The 21084-nt window shown below is 40.4% G+C and overlaps 1 protein-coding gene and 1 long non-coding RNA gene across 2 annotated transcripts in view; one reads left to right on the top strand and one right to left on the bottom strand.

Moving 5' to 3' along the window:
* The window catches only part of DENND4A (DENN domain containing 4A), a 143576-nt gene extending 131690 nt beyond the window's left edge, over window positions 1-11886 (bottom strand). The window contains exon 1 of the mRNA XM_032175165.2: window positions 11630-11886. The gene's annotated coding sequence lies outside the window, so the exon portion shown is untranslated. The remainder of the gene's footprint in view (window positions 1-11629) is intronic.
* Window positions 11887-12030: 144 nt separating this feature from the next.
* LOC131381231 (uncharacterized) overlaps window positions 12031-21084 on the top strand; it is a 70624-nt gene continuing 61570 nt past the window's right edge. Inside the window, exon 1 of the long non-coding RNA XR_009209839.1 lies at window positions 12031-12376. This is a non-coding gene — a long non-coding RNA (uncharacterized LOC131381231). The remainder of the gene's footprint in view (window positions 12377-21084) is intronic.

Here is a 21084-nt window from a genome sequence, read left to right as displayed (position 1 = left end):
GAAATACTAATCATCATCTACGCCAATTTCAAATGTGTGACAGGACACCAAATGTTGGACCTCCTAGAAAGACTAATGGTCAACTTGCCATGACATTTTCAAAAGCTAGGGTTGTGTCTTTCATTTTAAAACCCAGGATTACTTGGTTAATTGTTTCATTCACTAATTCATAGCCTGGTGGAGAAGATACATAAATTAAAATATTTAAGGGCAACAATAGTTATAATAGCTTACTTACTGAATATTAGTCATAGGCCTTGTTCTAAGTACTTTACTTGCACTAGCAAACTTAAGCTTCACAAATACCTTATGAAGGCATCATTAACCCCATTTACAGGGAAGAAAATGAGGTACACAGAGTTAACACAGTCAAACAGCAAAGTCAGGTTTCAATCCCAGGCAGTCTGGGTCTGGAGCCAACTACTTTTTCCTGCTTCTCCAATACTATAGTTCATTCCATAAATTCTTACTGAGTGCCATCTCTGGTCTGGGTGCTTGAGCTATAACATAGTTACCAATAGATTATTCCAGGAGGGACCCAATTATCCAGGTAAGAGCATGGATCTGAGAAGGCGTTCTAGAGAAAGTAATGCCCGGCTGAGTCCTAAAAGTTATAAAGGAGTTAGGTAGGCAAAAGAAAAAGTTAGGAGGAAACAAAGGCATTCCAGGCAGAAGGACTACATAAGCAATGGTCAACAATCCAGAAATAGTACGTATATTCAGCAAATCTTCAAAAAGTAGCTCTGCAGAGGTGGAGTGGAAAGTAGAAGGCAGAAATTACTAGTGTTAAGATTAGAGAACCAGGTAGAAGCCAAGTCATGGAGAGTTTTAATGACATATTAAAACTTTATCATGTTGACAATGGGGAGTCAATAAAGAATTTTCAGGTTTATGTTTCAAACATACCATTCTAGCAATTCTCAGAAGGTGAATCTCAAGGAGATAAAACTGAAGACAGGAAAACTATGAAAAGGTAATGAAATAGTTCCTAATAACGCAGAAGTTGGAACAAGATGCTGGGGAAGTGACTGATCCAAAAAATATTCAGGAGATAAATCCAGCAGAATTCAGTAAATAAATGGATGTAAGGAATGAGAGAGAGAGAGGGAGATGGAAGAAATCATGAATGATTTCAAAGTTTCTTCCTTGGTTGATGAAGTCAACAGTAGTCAATGATGTCTTTGAAAGAAAAACTACAGATAGGTAAATAAAGTCCAGTTTGGACAAGAAGAGTTGAAGTGAAGACGATAAATAAAATAATCTAATCTGATGCTTTGGAAAGACACTGATGCTGGAAAAAATGGCCTGGGGAGTAATGGGTAGATACATGGTAACTGAAACTATAGGGATAACTGTAACTTAGAACAATGTGAAGGCTAAGAAGAGCAACTGGCCAACTCAGAAACACCACTGTTTATGGGACAGGCAGACAATACACAAAAGGGGATGGCATAGTGGAAGTCATGGGGCAGAGTTTCTTGAGAAAGTATTATTGTCGCTGGTTACTTTACAAGAGCAAGTTTAGTGATATGAAAAAGTAGAAATTAAACTACAGTGGGATAAAGAGTAAATAAGAGAAAAAGGATTTTGGGGCCCCACAAGGGCCCTTGTCGTTGATACAGACAACTCTATCAATTTTCTCATCTGCAAAACTGAGATAGTAGATGACTGTGAATACTGAACAATGTACTACATGGGACCTCACATATAATAAGCGTTACAGCCCCTCAAAGACTGTTTTCACCCTTGTTCACTACACCTAGCCACATCAGGTGCCTTTCTGCTCTCAAACATCCCAGGTCCCTTTGCATTGCAAGGCTTTGCACTTGATATTCCTCTTTCCTCACTCAGCTCTTCACATTTCTGGCTCCTTCTTGCTTGTTGAGTGTCAATCTCCCAAGAGATGGCTTCCCCAAGAAGTACTCTAAGGACCCTCTTTCGTTCATTCTCTCAGATCACCCTGTTTTACTTCCTTCATAACCCTTACTACTCTTCGAACTTTTCTTATTTATTTAAAGATAATATGCCAAAGTGATTAAGAGTGCAGGCTCCACCATCAGACTGGTTGCAAACTGCAGCTTTGTCATTTACTAGCAATGTGGCCTCGGAAAGTTGTTTAACCTCTCTGTGTCTTAACTTCTTCATCTTTAAAATGGGCGAAATAACACACACACATACACATACCCTGAAAACAAAAAATAAAAATAAATGGTCAAAATGTCAAAATAATTATTTACCTCATAGACTTCTTGGGGGAGTTAAATTAGCTAAAACATACAAAGTTACTACAAGAATACAGGTACATTTTAAGTGCTCAAATATTATTACATATTTGTTTAGTTGCAGTAATCTTAATGCTCTATCAAAGAGCATTTATCAATATGTACCACTAAAAATATCTGAAGCAATAATAATTCTTAGTCCAAATGTAAAGATGTCAACTAACAACCAAATGAAGAAGTGCTATTCTGACTAAACCTCAGGAAATACTACTGATGGAAGGGATCTTTTTTTTTTTTTTTTTTTTTTTTTTTGGCCACAAAAGTTCGGAGGAAAAAAAAACACATCTGAAGCTAAAGATCTTTAGTTGAGCAAGGGAAATTTTTTATAAGCTTTATATATAATTACTATGTAATTTAGATCAATTTATTAAAAAATAAAATTAAAATACAGATGTCAGGGGAAAAGGTTTGATTTAAGTAACTTTGGGAAACTTGAAACTGGAAACTCTAACAACAAAAAGAACTGTACATAAGCACTGCTCTTTTTTGGTAAAGGCATTTCTCATGGAGATACAGGTTAACAATTCTAAAAGTGCTGTACATGGACGATGGGACTGAACAAATAAGTTAATGGATGTCAGATGGCTGAGCCAGATTTCTCACTTTTGGAGAGGGAGGTAATAGATAACAGAGTAAAGCTAAAATGAACTATATAGTACTGATAGTCAAAGACATCAGTATGAACTCATGTTTACCTCAATACAGATAGAGATAATAGTTATATATGTGTATACATACATGTATTTTCCAGGTCTATACACTGAAAAGGCCTAGAAGTCATGATATTCCAACAGCAATGAGCACACTGAGTAACCAGCTCTTGGTTTCTCACAGGGTTCACCAAAAAAACAGAACCAGGGATCCTTGGAAAAATGGCTGATTCTAGGGCTGGGGCATGAAATATACAAGATGAGTCTGGAACTTCTTGTAGTGCCAGAAAGTAAGGAAGTACTCAAAAAACAAAACAATGGAGTATGTCCTATTGGTAGAACAATTTGAGCAACAAAATAAATAAAGTAGTATAGGATTATGACCCCAAGTATAAAATAAACATCTATGAGTCCATACATAAATAAATGGTTGAGTAAATATATAAACAGGGAAGAAAAAAAGACTATCCATAGCAGAAGAATTCCAAATAATTTTATAGACAGCTCCCCTTTAAGAAAACAGACCCACTGACTAAACCTCAGGTATATACACTATACTATAGTGTATATACTGAGTGTGGTCTACACTTAATGACTTGTTTCCAAAAAGAAGAGTATGGGAAAACATCACAGTAGAGAAACCTGGCAAACACTAGCTCAGCCTGGTGACCCAGGTTAACAATATCAGTGATAAGCTGTACTGATAATATTTCCCCTTGATATGATGCAATGAGAGTGGCACTTTATCTCTGTGACTGTCCTCCCCCAAACCCATAATCCCAGTCTAACCATGAAGAAAACATCAGACAAACCCCAACTGAGGGACATTCTACAAAATCCCTGACCAATGCTCCTCAAAACTATCAAAGTCATCAAAAACAAGGAAAGTCTGAAATGCCATCACAGCCCAGACAGGCTAAGGAAAGATGTTAACTAAATGTATTGTCGTATTCTGGATAGGATCCTGGAACCAAAAAAGAACCTTAGGTAAAAACTAACAAAATCCAAATAAATGAATTTTAGTTAGTAGTAATGTACTAATATTGGTTCCTTAACGGTGACAAATTTAACATTGAAATGTCAGATATTGGCAACATGACGAGACCCCCATTTATTACAAAAAAAAAATATATAGGGGAAACTGGGTGCAAGGTATACCTTAACTCTGTAACTTTTCTGTAAATCTAAACATAGTCTATAAGAAAATATTTATTCAAATTAAATAAAAGTAATAAAAATATGGGGAAGTTATTGCCTTAACCAATCTGATTTTAGTCCTTTAAGTCATGTATAGTGGGTTGGACAAAAACAGAAATACAGGTAGTATTGTGCAAAATAATCTCAACATTGATGAACCATTTATAATACTGTATGTGTAAGTGCCTATAAGTCATTTTTTTATGTGCACATTTTGATTCCTTAACTGGTAAGCACTACAGGAGCAGAAAACCCTCCTCCAAGCAGGTAGGAGGCCACTCAAATTTGGGACTAAAGCAAAACTGTGGTACTAATTGTATTAATAAAAATTCCACCTGGGCCGGGCACGGTGTCTCATGCCTGTAATCCCAGCACTTTGGGAGCCTAAGGCGGGAGGATCACTTTAGGTCAGGAGTTTAAGACCAGCCTGTCCAAGATGGTGAAACCCCACCTCTAACAAAAAATACAAAAATTAGCAAGGCATGGTGGTGTATGCCTGTAGTCCCAGCTACTTGGGAGGGCTGAACCACAAGAATTGCTTGAACCTGGGAGGCAGAGGTTGCAGTGAGCCACCACTGCACTCCAGCCTGGGTGACAGAACGAGACTCTGTCTCCAAAAAAAAAAAAATTCCACACGGCTTTTGTAGTGGTAAATATTTTTTTTGTTTCTAAATGAAAGCCGAAATACAAAGATCAGAAATTTATAAAGGGTGGGCATGGTGGCTCACGATTATAATTCCAGCACTTTGGGGGGCCAAGGCAGGCACATAGTTTGAGACCAGCCTGGGCAACATGGCAAAACCTAGGCTCTACAAGAAAAAAAAAAAAAAGTTAGCCAGGAATGGTGGCATGTGCCTGTAGTCTCAGCTACTTGGGAGGCTGTGGTAGGAGGATCATTTGAGCCCAAGGGGTTGAGGTTGCAGTGAGCCATGATCACACCACCGCACTCCAACTTGGATGACAGAGCAACATCCTGTCTCCAAAAAAAAAAAAAAAAAAATTATTAAATTCTTTTCGTTGTTATATTGTTTTGTACATGAGACATTTTTATTTTTGAAAAGTTTTAAAAATAAAATTACCGAAAAATGTAGTATACACTCACATACTCATGTATGAAGCATTAACGTGTTTCATTTTTGCTTCAGATATATATTTAATAGAAAATAACTATGTATATAATAGTTATCACATTGAATTCTGAAACACTGAAACACTTTCTCATGGTCTCAGAAAAGGAACATAACTAAACATACTAGGAGAAAGTACATTGGAAAGCTCACTGTCAACAATATATACTATAGGACAAAATTACAGTAACTTGGGTCCATATTGGTCACTGTTCAAGAGATCTGGAAACTTCAAAAGCCAAATAAAAATAAGTTTTCCTAACATTTGTAACTATGCTGAAAATACCTAAAAACAAAAAAACTTACAAATCAGTAAGAAATCAAAGAATTTGATAACACTAACTGCTGGCAAGGATATGAAAAAACAGAAATTGTTTGCAATATCCTATAAATATCTTATAAAGGGAAAAATATTTATATCCCAGGACCCAGCAATTTGACAGTCAGGTATATGACCTGGAGAAACTATGGCATGTTGCTTCAGGAGCTACAAGAATATTCATGAGGCAATGTTTATAATAGATAAAAAATGAAAACAATTTAAATGCTCATCAATAGAGGAAATGATAAATTGTATATATTCATTCACTGGAACACTATACAGCTGTGTAAATAAATGAACTAGACCTACAGTGTCAACAAGGATTGAGGGCAGAAAAAAATAAAATGAAAAAAGCAAGCTTTAAAATCCATTATACCATGACATAATCATATTAATAGCTGCTTAAACTTACTAGAACATACATGTTTTTTTTTAGTGCCAGGCTCAGTTTTAACCACCTTATATAAATTAGCTCATTTAGGCCAGGCACAGTTGCTCACGCCTGTAATCCCAGCACTTTGGGAGGCCAAGGCGGTAGGATCGCTTGAGCCCAGGAGTTTGAGACCAGCCTGGGCAACATGATGAAACCCAGTCTCTAAAAAGAAAAAAAAATTAATAAAAATAAGTAAAACAAATAAGCTCATTTAATTTTTACAACAATTGTATGAAGTGGACACCTCTATCATCCCTATGTGATAGATGAGGACACTGAGGCACGTAAAGGATTAAATAACTTACCTAAGGTCACAAAATTAAGTAGCAGAGTCAAGATTCACACCAAGGGAGTATGATTTGAAATGTACTCCAATGTACATGTTCTTCAAAAGCACCCAAAGCAATGCCATGTCATTGTTCATATATATAGTTTATTAAAAGATAAACTAGACGGATACAAATCAAATTCATTACAACAATTTCCTCTGGGAGGGGAGATGAAGGTGAGGAGGATAAAACTGGGGAGAACAAAGGGGACTTTAACACGATCTGTGATATTCAAGAAAAGTATAAAGTTCTACATTGCTCTTTTAGAATTCAATGTGATAACTATGATATAAATAGTTATTTTAAATTAAATATATATCTGAAGCAAAAATGAAATATGTTAACATTTTATATGTGGGTATGTGGGTGTATACATTTTTGCTATTTATTTTTAAAACTTTTCAAAAATAAAAATCTCTCATCTACAAAACAATATTACAATAAAGTTAAGAAATTTAATAAAGTTCTGATCTTCATATTTCAGCTTTCATTTGAAAACAAAAACAGCTAAACTGTGTGAGCTTATGTATGTATATACACTTTAACATACATATGGAAACACATTTTTACACAGATCAAGGGAGACAGGTTTTAACAAAGTATATCAGAAACAGTATCTCTCTTACTATACATTTTAATGACTCACTATTCTCAGTGAAAATAAAGTATAACACTAGTAGGAAAATTCCCTTGATATCTTTCTACCTCTTTATCTTTTGTCTCTTCTCTCTCTTGCTTTCTACTTGTGATTTTTAACAGAAAGAAGCACAAAGAAGGAACTAAGAAAGTGTCACACATTTTAAAAATAATAACGGCCATAGATGAATATATATGCAGCCCTTCTAAATATAGGATTCCCAAACCTACAATCAAGTAACGTTTCAAAAATTTATTTGTAAATTTGTTGTCTAGAACTCACAGCATACCTTCCCATGAAGAAAGTTACAAAAGGATATGAGCACCAGGAAAAAGATACTGCCTGAGGTGCCAGGCTATTGGCAGAGAAACAGGAAAAGCAGAGTACACAATATGTACTGATGGTCCAAAAAGCAAAAAAAGCATTCTGACCCAGAGTCTGAGGGCAGAAATCACTATTCATTTATTTACCTTTGTAATCTCAGTAACTAGCAAATTATCTGGCATCTCATAATCAAAGACCATTGCCTACTGACTGATGAAGTAATGGGGAAATGACTAAGAGGAATCCATCAATAGATGGCACTGTCAACACAGAACAGCTTTGGTGGAGGAAAGAAAAAGCTTGGAGAGAAGCAATGTTTAATGACACAAAAATCCACATATGTAAAGTATTACAAGCTTAGTGCTGGTTATTTTTTTTATTTTTTATTTTTTGAGACAGAGTCTCGCTCTGTCGCCCAGCCTGGGGTGCAGTGGCGTGATCTCGGCTCACTGCAAGCTCCACCTCCCAGGTTCACACCATTCTCCTGCCTCAGCCTCCCGAGTAGCTGGGACTATAGGCGCCCGCCGCCACACCCAGCTAATTTTTTGTATTTTAGTAGAGACGGGGTTTCACCGTGTTAGCCAGGATGGTCTCGATCTCCTGACCTTGTGATCCGCCTGCCTTGGCCTCTCAAAGTGCTCGGATTACAGGCGTGAGCCACTGCGCCTGGCCAGTGCTGGTTAAGAGAACACCTTCATCTAAATTACAAGTTGTGTCTATTATTGTGTAATGCAAATAAGCATGATATTTTGGGTTAGTTTTGCTAACAATGAATCTTAAGATAGTCTTCCCACTGTAGCAATAGTTATTTGGGATTTTCAGTATTTTCTCCTATGACCCTTGAAAATATTTCAATGTCTTCTTTGTAATTATAAAAGTAATAACTGGCAGGTGCGGTAATCCCAGCACTTTGGGAGGCCAACGCAGGCAGACTGCTTGGGCTCACGAGTTCAAGACCAGTCTGGGCAACATGGCAAAATCCCATCTCAAAAAATACAAAAATTAGCCAAGCACGGTGGTGCATGCCTGTAGTCCCAGCTACTTAAGAGGCCAAGGTGGGAGGATGGCTTGAGCCCAGGAGGTGGAGGTTGCAGTGAGCTGAGATTGCACCACTGCACTCCAGCCTGGGTGATAGAGCCAGGCCTTATCTCCAAAAAAAAAAAAAAAAAAAAAGTAGTAATTATTCAGAACAGAGAAAAGCATAAAAGCTAAAATAAAAATTACTCATAATCCTATCACCCAGGGATAACATCTCTTACTATTTTATATGTCTCCTGCAAATCTTTTTGCCATTTACATGTATATGTTTCTTTATATTCTAATTTTTCTCTTAACATTATATTGTACTTTCTTATGTCAGTACATTTTTAAAATGATTTTTAGAAGCTGTATCCACCATATAGATAATCATTAATTTCACCATTCCCATATTATAATGCATTTGACTATTAAAATTGTTCCACTCTTATAAAATGCTAAGTTTTAAAAAAACTTTTTGTTTTTTGAGACAGGGTCTTACTCTGTTGCCCAGTTTGGAGTGCAGTGGCACAATCATAACTCAGGGCAGTCTCAAACTCCTGGCCTCAAGGGATCCTCCCGCCTTGGCCTCCCAAAGGGCTGTAATAACAGGAGTGAGCCACCTCATAGGGCCTAATAACTTCTTAAAAGTACATTTCTACATTGGTCTTGTAGAATTCAAAGTGATAACTATGATATACAATAATAAAGTGTGGTGTGCTTGACTCCCTCCACCCCCAGCATCCTCCCACAAATTCTACTGAATAAAGAATCATTCTAGGGTATTAGATTAAAAAAAATAAATAAATAAGAAAGGAAGAAAAATGTATCAGCTATTCTCAGTCACTCTTCTTCTACCTGTGGTAGGAAAAAGGAAAAATCCCACAAAAATAGGTCTCTGACATCAGAGAAGGCAAGAATAACAAGTCAATTTTCCTGCTAGAGCAACTTTTGTTTTCCACCTAGAACGCACCATCTATTTAAGTAGGAATAGCACAAGATTTATTATATACCAAACACCTCTATCTGCATCAGTGCTTTAACTAGGTTTTGTAGGACATAGAATGCTTTGAAAAATTCTGCAAACAACAAACTATAATATAACTAATACCACTCAGTGGAAAACCAAGTTTTATAATAGCAGTTATAAGATTAATAACTGGCCAGGTGCGGTAGCTCATGCCTGTAATCTCAGCACTTTGGGAGGCCAAGGCGGACAGATTGCTTGGGCTCACAAGTTCAAAACCAGTCTGGGCAACATGGCGAAACCCCGTCTCAAAAAATACAAAAATTAGCAAGCACAGTGGTGCACGCCTGTAGTCCCAGCTACTTTTATTTTACAATTCTATTAATCCCAGCTAATTTTATTTTACAATTCTGCCATAATTTTTTTTAATGAATTAATAAATGTCATGCAGTCTCTTACTTCTTCCAGCCTCCCAATTATACTAAATACTATTCAAGTTACCAGAAATAGGACAACAGTTCCAGGAACTTGAGAATCAATAACTCTTTAAACCAGTGGTAATTCATGTGGAAAAGTTCAGAACAAATCAGCATCAACTTCCTGGCTCTCTTGCACAGACAAAAAATTCATATTGCTTCACCAATTTTCAAAACTGTAAATTTGTGTATATAAGTTTAAAACTTGGGCCAAAATTTATTTATCTTTATTCCCAATTTGCGACTGGTATCAAGGTCAATTAACTTTCTTAGCAAGTACATTGTTATAAAATTCCACAGTGATCCCAGAATGGAAGGGGCTTAAAAAATAATACAAAACAAAAATTAAACTCCACAGTGAAGTAGGTCTATGTTTAATCATTCAGAAAAAGAAAATTATGTAACATATTATATATAATGATGATGATAACATATGCTATTCTGGACTCCTACTGAGAGCTGTGGTTCAAAGGGAAATTGTGAAAATGAAGTAAAAATTGAAGAAAATGTTTAATTCTGCCCAAAACAAAGTTTCCAAAAAAGAAGCCAAATATAATATTTTATTTTAAGTTCAAACAGGGTTCAAATAGCTCAGAAATTTTGTATACTTAAATTTTCAGAAGTCGAATCCCAGAACCGCTATCAACATAAACTAAAAACTTGCTCAAGAGTCCTTACTTATTACTCAATCTTAGGTCCCCCAGAATACTTTTTAAAATAATCCCAAATGTACTACAATAGATTAGCGTAACCGGGGCTACGCTGTTTACAGGTGTCTCCACCTCCTCCCCCAAGGAGAGAAGAGGTAGACTAGGGTAAACAGAAAATAGAATGAGACTATATACACACCAAATAACAGCTTGTAATCTTGTAAAACTGCTTCTTTTACATTTGGGCTATTCTTTTCATTAACGTATAACACATTTTAAAGAATAACATATTCACAGAGTAATACAATTTCTGCCCTCACGGGTCTCTAGTTGGCTGACACGCGTTTTCTCCTCAAATAAATACATGCCTGTTGAGTGATGCCTGTCCTGCTGTTGCAAACAAGAAATAACTGTCCTATAAGACAAAAACCTCTCTCTATGGCTCTAGGCGTAACCATACGTTTGAATTAAAAGCACATTGGAACAACAACAAAAATCTTCCAGCACATCTGTCATTTAAAAGCAAGATAATGAAAAGCTGTCGCTGCGACCCAATTTTAGGACACAAGCTTTTTACTGTTTTTCCTGCCCCCCATCTCCAGAAAGCAATAAACTTCAAAGGGAATGGTGGTAACCTGGAACCGTTCCCTTCCCCCACCCCCCCCCCCCCCCCCCCCCAAAAAGACTAGAAAAAAACTGGCCAACTTGGACGCTGGCCGCGCTCACGCAGAACCCGTGCCCGCGGGCCAGGAAAGGCTGGACAGACCCTGGGAGGAAAAGTGGGCCTGCAGGCACCCCGGGCTCCCCCCGCCGCCTGTCTCAGATACCGAGCAGGTGGGATTCCGGGAAGCCACCTCCGACTTACGTAACAGGCTTGTCAAAATCCCAGATCCAGGACCTCCCCCTCCCCGCCCCCACTCCCAAATAACAACAGCCCCAGGCCAGCCTGGAATAGAAAATCTGGAATGAAAACACAGAAGCCCCCCACGCGTCCGACGCAGAGACGCGGGTGCTACTCTCAGCACCGCCGCGCCATCCCGGGGCGGACCGAGCCGTGGAGCACCTCCCGGATCTCAGGAGCTCTCGGGCGGAGGTCGCGGCCATCCGTGCCGCCTCCCCGAACCCGCCTGCCCCGCTCCCGCGTCCCCGGCTGTCACCTCTCCGGGCCGTGACAGCTCCACCTGCCACCGCTGCCCGGGTCGCCGCCCCTGCACTCACCTCCCAGCTGGCTCCCATGCGAGCAGCGGATCGAGCTTGGAGAGCGGCGCCGGATTCCCTCACGCGCGGTAGCGGGACACGAGGGGCTGAATGCCGCGGCGCTCTGAGCCCGCTTAGCTCATCCCCAGCCCGGCGCTCCGCCCTCCGCGGCACCCCCGCCCGCCCAGGCCTGCCGTCTCAGTCAGACGGGACTCCCCCTCCCCTCGCGGCAGCCACTGCCTCCGCCTCTTTCTCCGACTCTAGACGCCGCGGCCACCGCGACCGGCGCCATCTTGGCAATGACGGAAGGGGCGGGGGCGGGAATCTCGCCCGCGAGCACCAATCGAAGGCCAGATCTGGCCTGAGTGGGAGGAGAGGGCCGGGTTGAGGGTCGTGGGGTCCTAGCGCCAAACTGACGATGGGGCGGAGAAGGTGGGTGGGACTAAGTCGCCCTAGCCCGTGACGTGCGGTGTAGTTGGGGAAACGCACCGTGGTTCCCGGTCGGGTCAGGAGATCCCAAGCCCCAGGCTGGCGTGGGCGAAGCGTACAATCCCTTCACCTTTCGTCACCCAGAGGCACAAGAATCCAGTTCGCGCTAACTGACCTGTTTCTTCTTTCCTCCCCGGCACTCTGGGAGTCCTGAGATTGCCTTGCTTGGTTCGTAGGTCTGAGCAGCTGCTGCTCCTCCACCAAGGGTGCTCAGATTCTCCAGGAAACTCCCTTAAGGGTTAGCAGCCGCCGAGTAGGTTTCGGTCCCAAGAGATAAAGGTAAAGCGGGGAATTCAGGGGGTTTCTCCAAAAAGTACGTTGATGAAACACCTATTGTTGACTGACGGGGTGTCGATTACTTTGGATTAATTTGATACGGCCTACTTAAACCTGACTGTGGCTCTCCACCATGGATGGCTGTTGACAGATGAGGTTAATAAAGCTTGATTACCCCCACGGGGTTGCTCGGGAGTTAAATTCTATAGTACTTGTGAAATACTTAGTATAGTGCTTGAAAGTACTCAATAAATGTTAGACATTATTCCATGGACAAATGAAAAAAAAAAGGACCCCCCAAATCCCTGTGCTTTAAAGTCAACTTTTCCTAAATTGCATAGCCTTTTACTAACTAAGTTTACAACTTTATTTCCTACCTCCAGTTCTTTCATTGTATTCATTCATTCAGTCAACAAACATGGATACAGAGGGTGCACAGTGGTGAGGGAAACAGAAAACCTCCGCCTTCAGGAAACTGCAGTTTAGTGGGAGAAGAGGGACAATAAAAAATACTTCAGCACATTTTAAGGGGAAACATGCTATAAAGGTTATAAAAATAACTCTGAGGCCAGGCGCCTTTGCTCATGCCCGTAATCCCAACACTTAGGGAGGCCGAGGCAAGAGGGTCGCTTGAGCTCAGAAGTTCAAGACTAGCCTGGCAAAATGGCGAAAACCCTGTCTCCACCAAAAATACAAAAAATTAGCCGGGCATGGTGGCATGCGCCTGTGGTCCCAGCTACTTGAGAGGCTGAGGTGGGAGGATCGCTTGAGCCCCAGAGCCGGAGGCTGCAGTGAGCCAAGATTGTGCCACTGCACTCCAGCCTGGGTGACAGAGCAAGATTTTGCTTTAAAACAAAACAAAAAAAACAATAGAGTTGCATACTTTAAATATATGTAGTCCTCTGTATGTCAGTTAAAGCTGTAAAAAAAAAAAACTTGTTTTTGACACAGAGTCTTGCTATGTTGCCCAGGCTGGAGTGCAGTGGCCTGATCACGGCTTACTACAGCCTCCCTCCCAGGTTCAATTGATCCTCCCACCTCAGCCTCTGGAGTAGCTGGGACTGCAGGTACCCACCACCACACCCGGCAAATTTTTCTGTTTTTTGTAGAGACTGTGTCTCACTATGTTGCCTAAGGCCGGTCTTGAACTCCTGGGGTCAAGTGATCCACTCACCTCAGCCTCCCATAGTGCTGGGTTTACAGGCATGAGCCATTGTGCCCTACCTTAAAAAGCTTTTTTTAAAGTCCAATTGGGAACCCTCCCACTTCTTTACCTATTGGACACAGATTTAGCCTTTCCTTAGTTTTAAGTGTTGCTAGATGTATCAGGTCAATTCCTCTTTAAGGAGTAGCTTGGCATATCAAAATATTCCACTAGCAGCAAAAGCACTCTTTTAGTTGGTTATACATATATATGTGCATATATATATACACACAAATATTTTCATCTACAGAGTAGATGAAAATGTTATAGATATATAGTTGCATGTAGCATACACAGTGAGATTATAAAACCTTTCAAAAGTTTAAAAGGTGTGAAGGTTTTTTTAATCAGAGAAAATAGCTTCTTAAAGAACAATATTAATAAACAGTAGAAAACCAATACGCAGCATTTGACTGTGTACCCAGGAAGTATCGTACCTCAGAGCCCCCCTTAACAGTCATATCAGGAGTCCTCTCAACACTCCAGGCACATGTGACTGTAGTCACAGTTAAACCTAAACCCTAGATGTGATTTGGGCAAGGGATTCTAACAATGTAGACATGAGCCAAATAGAATTTTTTGGATAATAAATTTTGGCCCCATGCCATTTCTGAAATTGTCATATTTTATATGTGGAACTGTATCCGGCTATTTCTTAGAAGTTATTTCAAAATGCTGTGATTTGAATGATGCATGAAGGAAAACTATGAAACCAATAACCATTTAAAGCAATGGAAGCGCAAGCTGTTGTACAGCCTAATCCTCTCCACCTGTTAAATCTATGTACCTTAATTGCTATACCAGAAGTTTCTCACATCTTTAAATGAAAACCTGGAGCCTCTATAGAGCAATCCTTTTTTTTTTTTTTTTTAAGACAGAGTCTTGCTCTGTCGCTCAGGCTGGAATGCAGTGGCGTGATCTCGGCTCACTGCAACCTCCACCTTCTGGGTTCAAGCGATTTTCTTGCCTCCTGGGTAGCTGGGATTATAGGCGCCCACCACTACGCCTGGCTAATTTTTGTATTTTTAGCAGAGATGGGGGGGTTTCACCATGTTGGCCAGGCTGGTCTCGAACTCTTGACCTCAGGTGATCCGCTCTCCTCAGTCTCCCAAAGTGTTGGGGTTACAGCCATGAGCCACCACACCCGGCCTATAAAGCAGTCCTTGATAGCTATGCTACAGGGCTTCCTTATGGGTGAGAAAAACTACCAGGGATCTATGGCCTATTAGAAACTATTTAGATGTGTCACAAAGCAGAATCCACATTGACAAATTGTATTCACTGGAAACAGTGTTTGAGTGACATTCCAATGTATTTAATCCAAAAACTAAAATTTATTAGCAATGTGGTCAAATTATCCATTTGTTTCTTAAAAACACAAACCTGATGAAATTATTTTTGAAAGAAATTATCTGCCAGCCTGGGCAACATAACAAAACCCCATCTCTACCAAAATACAAAAATTAGCCCATCATGGTGGTGCATGCCTGTAGTCCCAGCTACTTGGGAGGCTGAGGTGGGAGGATCGCTTGAGCCCAGGAGGCAGAGGTTGCAAAAAAAAAAAAGAAAAAAGAAAAAAGAAATAATCTGAACAATTTTCAAGAATAACAGTAAGAAAAGTCATGTTAGAAGTGACAAATTCTGAAGTTCTGGCTGGGCATGGTGGCTCACGCCTGCAATACCAGCACTTTGAGAGGCCGAGGTGGGAGGATCACTTGAGCCCAGGAGTTTGAAACCAGCCTGGGCAACATATCAAGACCTCTTCTCTACAGAAAACAAAAACAAAAACAAAAACAAACAAACAAAAACAGACATGGTGGAACATGCCTGTAGTCCCAGCTACTTGGGAGGCTGAGTTGGGAAGACTGCTTGAACCCAGGAGTTCAAAGCTGCAATGAGCTAAGATCCCACCCCAGTATTCTGGCCTGGGTGACAGAGCAAGATCCTATCTCAAAAAAAAAAAAAAAAATACAAATTCTAAACCTGATGCTTGAGAAGAGTGGCCAAGGACAGGAGAGCTATAGCAGTCTGAGCCACTGCTGTCTCTGCAGTGTCTCTTGGTGGCCATCTGAGGAGTCATATCTTTGACTCAGCACTTTTTCAAATTTCTGAAAATGATCACTTCTCAACGTTTTCCTCAAATTAATAATTTTGCCTCTTTAAGAAATTCCTTATAAGTTGAATTTTTTACTTCTTAAATTATCTGCAAGGGAGTTGTTTTAAAAATATGTATTTTAAGCCGGGCGCGGTGGCTCAGCTTGTAATCCCAGCACTTTGGGAGGCCGAGGCGGGCGGATCACGAGGTCAGGAGATCGAGACCACGGTGAAACCCCATCTCTACTAAAAATACAAAAAAATTAGCCGGGCGTGGTGGCGGGCGCCTGTAGTCTCAGCTACTCGGAGAGGCTGAGGCAGGAGAATGGCGTGAACCCGGGAGGCGGAGCTTGCAGTGAGCCGAGATTGCGCCACTGCACTCCAGCCTGGGTGACAGAGCGAGACTCCGTCTCAAAAAAAAAAAAAAAAAAAAATATGTATTTTAACTGTCATTGACCACCAAGTATACTCCTCTGACTTCCTTGAAGTAGTAAGACAATATTTTCATAACTTTTAACAAATTCACTTCAGAAAGCATTTGTATACAAAACACTGCACTCGGCACAGAAGGAAAACAATGACAGATAAGCACACATTAGAGGCAAAAAGTATGTTCCTAGGCATATAACTTTAATAAAAGTCAAACTATGACAAATTCTATGCTAGATGGATAAACTCGTTGCTATGGGAGCCCAGGCGAGTGGAGTGATTAATTCTCATTGTGAGAATTGAAGGTGACGAAATAGACAAAACAGATGGCATTTGAACCAACCCTGAGAGAAGCTGGACTTTCTCTGAAGGATGAGGACATCGTTGTTTGGGGAATGGGGCTGAGGGTGGTACAAGGAAGGTAAGGTGTTTTTGTTTGTTTGTTTTTACTTTGCATCTTTATAATAGATATAACAAAAGAAAGAGATGCTCATAAATTGTTGCAATACTTTGACTCTCTTTGGGAGTGGCCAAAGGTTCAAATTCTTTGGAAGGATGGATATCTGTGCTGACTTGCAGGAAATATGAGTCAGCTTTTCTCATGAACTCAGTACTGTTGTTATAGCTAGGCTATTAGGGAAACCTGAAGCAGAACAAATTAGACACTGCAAGTCTTTTCTTTTTATTAATTGGCCCAGACATGCATCCTACAAGGGTGGACAACAAGAATGCCCTTTTTATTGTCGAGACCTAAAGGAACTCTGCCAGCAAGGGGAAACACCTGCAATTGAGAATAAACTAAAAAAAAAAAAGCCCTCCTCTTTTCTGTCTATATAATCAATCAGAATAGGAGACACACATGTCTTTAGTCCATACCTCTCTCCTGCACTTCAGGATTGTATATTCAACTGCCTCCAGATGGCTCAGTCCCAAGTATACCTGAAATTCAGCATTTAAAGGTGAAGTCATTATCTTTACCCCAAACCTGTGACTCCTATAATTTCTCATTTCCTGAATAATTTATAGTTGAACTCACCATGCACCTAAAAGCTAAAGCCTCCTGTGGAGACTGAATTTTTTTTTTTTAGGAGTTCGAGACCAGCCTGTCCAACATGGTGAAACCCTGTCTTTACTGAAAATACAAAAATCAGCTGGGCGTGTGCCTGTAGTCCCAGCTACTCTGGAGGCTGAGTCAGGAGAATCACTAGAACCCAGGTGGTGGAGGTTGCAGTGAGCCAAGATCGCGCCACTGCACTCCAGCCTGGGCGACAGACTCCATCTCAAAAAAAAAAAAAAAAAAGTCAAAACCCAAGTCGTCAACTCCTCTTTTTCCCTCATACATTGACACCTAATTAATCTTGAAAAAGAATTGTTGTCATCTCCTTAACATCAATAGTATCCTCCCTCACTTCATCCCCATTCCCACTGACCTAGTTCAAACCCACATCTTTTGGTTTGTTTTTTAGCCTGAAATTTTGCAGCAGTCATCTAATTGGATTTCCTATCTCTCTCTCTCTCTTTTTTTTTTTTTTTTTTTTTTTTGAGATAGAATCTCTTTCTGTTGCTCAGGCTGGAGTGCAGTGGCGCAATCTTGGCTCACTGCAACCTCCACCTCCCAGGTTCAAGTGATTCTCCTGCCTTAGCCTCCTGAGTAACTGGGATTACAGGTGCATGCCACCATGCTCAGCTAATTTTTGCATTTTTAGTAGAGAGGGGACTTCACCATGTTGGCCAGGTGACGAGTTCGTCTCAAACTCCTGACCTCAAGTGATCCACCAACCTCAGCCTCCCAAAGTGCTGGGATTACGGGCGTGAGCCACCGCAAGCGGCTGGATTTTCTATCTCTCCTCTTTCCTTCATCCATCCCTGTGTTGGCAGGCTGATTTTTCTAAAGAAACATCATCAGTTGTTTCAGACATCATTCGAGATTGCTAGCTTCCTCCGCTCCTTTCTTTCTATTCCTGGTGGAAAGTTCATCAATGTCCAGTCCTGATGTTACCTAAGAGGAGCAGGGGACTAGGGCCTATGCTTCTCTCTCCTCTACCCCTCTCTAGTGTGGTGGACATAGTCTCTCATTTGGAACACTTTCAGACTGTCAACACAAGGCTCTTAATTGAGAGAAAGCATTTAAGCTGCTGCCGCCCCTAAAAGCATCTTGTTCTTTCCTATGTATGTGCATGCAGACAAAGAAATTGATCAGTTATATCAGGCGCGCCAAATCAAGGGCAAAGTTAGTCCAGAAGGGAGAAACTCTTTAACAATTAGCTTATTCAAGATTTGGAGAATAATAGACTTTTAATAATAAACATTTAAATTTAAAACAAAAAAGATTTCTAAAGCCTCTTGTAAGGTGGTTACTTTGTTAATTAAATAATCCCCCAAAGCTATTTTGGGCTCTCTAGTGTCAGCATCACTTTATTATCTCCTAGAAATGGAAAGCCTTCCTCTACATTTCCCATTCATAACCCTGCAAGTATTCATATCTGGTTGTAATTATCTTAACGGCAGATTTAATTTTAATAAACATCTTATTGATGTATTAGATTTATGTCATAATAACACAGTTTAAAATTATGCTAAAAGAGAAACAGAAGGAAGTCAAATTGAGATGAGGCTTTTACTTGACTATATTAGATCTGAAATGGAAGAAAGCCTTTTATTTTCTTTAAAATTTTTTTACTTTGTTGAGATGGCGTTTTGCTATTGTTCCCCCAGCTGGAGTGCAATGGCATGATCTCGGCTCACTGCAACCTCTGCCTCCAGGATTCAAACGATTCTCTTGCCTCAGCCTCCCAAGTAGCTGGGATTACAGGCATGCGCTACCACGCCCAGCTAATTTTTGTACTTTTAGTGGAGACGGGGTTTCACCATGCTGGTCAGGCTGGCCTCAAACTCCTGACCTTAGGTGATTCACTCACCTCAGTCTCCCAAAGTGCTGGGATTACAGTCGTGAGCCACCACACCTGGCCGAAAGAAAGGCTTTTAAAGATGGCACAATCAGGCAGTGCAAACTGCTCCCTACCTGTGCAGTTCTCTCTGGAAGGTAATGGATGGCACAGTTGAAGAAAAGAGATCCACAGAACCCTTGATGTCAGGCTAAAGAGAGTATATAATTATACAGCTCATTTTTTTGGTTTTTTGGTTTTTTTTTTTTTTTTGGTTTTATTTGTTGGTCTCACTATGTTGCACAGGCTGGTCTCAAACTCCTGGGCTCAAGTGATCCTCCTGCCTCAGTCTCCCTATAATACAATTCATTCTTAACTAGCTGTATGCTAAAAGGGAGTGGGGAATTAGTGGTGTTATGAAAAGAGACAAGAAACAAATTCTTCCATTTCAAATTCTGATGATCACATAAAGTAAGGCCCTGTTTGCTGCAAGGGTAGGGCCAGGAGTTGAGATACTAGGGGTAATAAAAATGGTCATCAGTTGCAAAGGAAGGTCTCAAGGTTAGAGTTTAGGTAACATGTAGGACAATTGGACAAGGGTGGGGCTAAATGGATTGGGCTATAAAAAAAGTTAATGTGAGGCAGGCAATTTTAAAAAAATGGATTTACAGTTTATCATCTGACCTACATCATAATGTCTTCATGAGAATGACACTCATAAATTGATTTCATGTTTCTCTGATCCAGAACATAGGATTATTTTTAGCAGGAATGAATCTCAGAGATCATCTAGTGAATATTTCGTTTTCAAAAAGTGACCATTTTCCCTCTGTGACTTGTCCAAAGTCATATACAGTACACCCAAAAGCATGAGAAGAGCTAGGACTAGAATCCAGATTCCTAGATTCCTAGTTTTTTGCTTTGTCTTTTACACAAATACCAATCAGTTCTTGGAATTCAGCATTCCAAACTCCCCATGAAATACGCTGGATACGTAGGAAAATCCTATTTTGGAGATGAAGAAACTAAAGCTCAGAAAGGCGTAATGAGTTTTCCCAAATCGCATGGCTAGATGCTCTACAATCCCTGGGCCAATAGGCTTCTACCAAACCACACTGCCTTGTGGATTTTTAAAAAGTAAAACCTTAAATGCCATGTGCCTAGGCATAGAATTCATTCCCTCAATCTTTGTACTGTTATATACAATGCACTCTGCTGGTAGTCAGAAAAGATTACAAGACTAAAAGATTTATTTTGTAAGACTAGATTTCTATTTTGCACGACTAAATATTGAACACTACCTAATTATTAGGGAAATGCATGTTTGTTGGTGGTTGATAGCTAGTAAGAAGTCTTGGTATAGTACAACATTAGGAATATTTGTAAACTTTCACCTAAGGACGGGCTTCATTCAGATTCTTTACTATTAATATATTACCCAATCCAGCTGGGTGCAGTGGCTCACATCTGTAATCTCAACACTTTGGGAGGCCAAGGCGCGTGGATCATGAGGTCAGGAGATCAAGACCATCCTGGCCAACATGGTGAAACCTTGTCCCTACTAAAAATACAAAAATTAGCCGGGTGTGGTGGTGTGCCCCTATAATCCCAGCTACTCAGGAGGCTGAGGCAGGAGAATCGCTTGAACCTGGGAAGTGGAGGTTGCAGTAAGCTGAGATTGCACCACTGCACTCTAGCCTGGGTAACAGTGAAACTCCATCTCAAAAAAGATTTTTAAAATAAAAAAATTATATATATATATATAACCCCATCCATCAGATGGGCAAACATTAATTAGCCTGACAATACTGAGGGTTAGCAAGGCTGTGGTGGAAAAACTGGAAGTCACATGTTCTATTGGTGAGAATGTCAAATGGCTTAACTCTTTTGGAAACCAATTTGGCAAATTTTAGTAAAATTGAAAATACACATACTTTGAGACCAGCCTGGCCAACGTGGTGAAACCCCATCTCTACTAAAAATACAAAAATTAGATGGGTGTGGTGGCAGACGTCTGTAATCCCAGCTACTCAGGAGGCTGAGGCACGAGAATCACTTGAACCTGGAAGGTGGAGGTTGCAGTGAGCCGAGATCGCGTC

The sequence above is a fragment of the Hylobates moloch genome, unplaced genomic scaffold, assembly GCF_009828535.3.
Source record: "Hylobates moloch isolate HMO894 unplaced genomic scaffold, HMol_V3 SCAFFOLD_14, whole genome shotgun sequence".
Classification (NCBI taxonomy): Eukaryota; Metazoa; Chordata; class Mammalia; order Primates; family Hylobatidae; genus Hylobates; species Hylobates moloch.
This window is presented reverse-complemented; position numbering and strand designations above follow the sequence as displayed.